This window comes from Bos javanicus, chromosome 5 (genome assembly GCF_032452875.1).
Source record: "Bos javanicus breed banteng chromosome 5, ARS-OSU_banteng_1.0, whole genome shotgun sequence".
NCBI lineage: Eukaryota > Metazoa > Chordata > Mammalia > Artiodactyla > Bovidae > Bos > Bos javanicus.
Genome location: NC_083872.1, coordinates 92,893,815 through 92,896,013, shown reverse-complemented (window position 1 = coordinate 92,896,013; position 2,199 = coordinate 92,893,815). Strand labels below are relative to the sequence as shown.

Sequence of the window (2,199 nt, the reverse complement as noted above, 5' to 3'; positions counted from 1 at the left end):
GCATTACCCAAACCTGTGCAATTGTAATTAGAGAGTAAACATAGTCCTCAAAGTTTGGGAGATTTTAAGAACAGTGTCATGATAATAGTAAGATGGCTTTTTTGGTAAGCAGCCTGAGATGACCTCTAAAAATGGTTCATTATTCACTTAACCCAGAAAACCCCACAAAATCATGCATATCAAGAGTTCAAATCTTAGTGTTCATTTTATTTATTTATTTTTTAAATTTTATTTTATTTTTAAACTTTACATAATTGTATTAGTTTTGCAAATATCAAAATGAATCCATCACAGGTATACATGTGCTCCCCATCCTGAACCCTCCTCCCTCCTCCTTCCCCATACCATCCCTCTGGGTCGTCCCAGTGCACTAGCCCCAAGCATCCAGTATTGTGCATTGAATCTGGACTGGCATCTCGTGTCCTGACCATTAAGGATATGCGTATCCCAAAAGCCATGAAGTATCTGAAGTAGTAGTTGTTCGTAGTTTAGTTGCTAAGTCATATTGAACTCTTGCGACTCCATGGACTATAGCCTGCCAGTCTCCCCTGTCTATGGAATTCTCCAGCCAAGAATATCCGAGTGGGTTGCCATTTCTTTCTCTAGGGGATCTTCCCCACCCAGGGATTGAACCCAGGTCTCCTGCATTGCAGGCAATCTCCCATGTTGCAGGCAGATTCTTTACCGACTGAGCCACCAGGGAAGCCATGTATTTGAAGGATGTCACTTTAAGGAAGCAATGTGTGCCATTCTGTTGTTTCATTGGTGGAGCTGGTAGGTGTTCACAGGCCAGACAGTGGGGCTGAATGCAGGGTCAATGGTCCAAAAAAAGTGTTGAGTTTTTACTGCACATGCTCAAAAATGCAGAGAGCAATGCTGAATTTAAGGGCTTAAATGTAGATTCTCTGATCATTGAGCACGTCCAGGAGAACAAAGCCCCCAAGAGGCAGTGCAGGACTTACAGAGTTTGTAGTCAACTCAACCCATACATGAGCTCTCCTTGCCACACTGAGATGATCCTTAACTGAAAAAGAACAGATTGTTCCCAAACCAGAAGAGGAGGTGGCACAGAGCAAAAACATATCCTAGAAGAAACAAAAACATATGGCCCTGAAATATATGGCACAAAAAGCAAAAGCAAATGAAGTTAAAAAAAAAAAAAGTGAGATGGGGCAGATGCTATATTAAAATAAGATTTCTTGACACTTAAATATTTCATATGTAAGGTTACTTTTCCTTTCCCCAGGTGGCTCAGTGGTAAAAATTCCACCTGCCAATATAGGAGCTGCAGGAGATAGGGGTTTGATCCCTGGGTCAGGAAGATTCCTTGGAGAAGGAAATGGCAACCTGTTTCAGTATTCTTGCCTGGGAAATTACATGAACAGAGAAACCTGGTGGGCTACAGCCCATAAGGTCCCAAAGAGTCACACATGACTTAGCAACTGAGCCTGTAAGCATGCATAATAAACAAGCTGACAAAAGTTGTTTTATTCCTTCAGTGTCATTGGGAAGTTTCTCAGTCATGTCCAACTCTTTGCAATCTCATGGACTGTAGCCCACCAGGCTCTTCCATCCATGGAATTTTCCAGGCAAGAGTACTGGAGTGGGTTGCCATTTCCTTCTCCAGGGGATCTTCCTGACCCAGGGATTGAACCTGGGTCTCCCACATTGCAGGCAGACGCTTTACCATCTGAGCCACCAGAGAGTTTTATTCCTTACTCATAATTTTTTTTTTTTCTGTTTTCCTTGGTCAGTTCATAAAACGCACAACTTTTGGAAATTTCTGTTTGACACACTTCCAGCCATTTTTTCAAGAACCAGCAGCCAACATTTGATTAGATTTAATTGTAAGAAAATTTAAAAGTTATTAAATATAATGTATCCTGGACAGAAACTGGTAAATGTTTTAGTTATACACAAATATTGTTTTTTTTCAACTTCCAATAAACTTTAAAAATTGGTTCATGTATAAAATTTATTTTTCTAAATGTTTTAGCTCAACAGTCTTTTTTTTAAGCATTTATTTTATCTATTTTATTTTTCAAAAATTTTTTGGTTGTATTGGGTCTTCATCACTGCACACGGGCTTTCTCTAGTGTGGTAAGCAGAAGCTACTCTTCGTTGCCGTGCACAGGCTTCTCATTTGCAGGGCTACTTTTCTTGCAGAGCACAGGCTCTGGGTGCATGGGCTTCAGTAGT

The 2,199-nt window shown here is 40.5% G+C and overlaps 1 pseudogene; it reads left to right on the top strand.

Annotated features, from left to right (window-relative positions):
• The first annotated feature begins 707 nt into the window (after positions 1–707).
• LOC133248759 (large ribosomal subunit protein uL22-like) lies at positions 708–1,492 on the top strand (annotated as a pseudogene).
• The last annotated feature ends 707 nt before the right edge of the window (positions 1,493–2,199 follow it).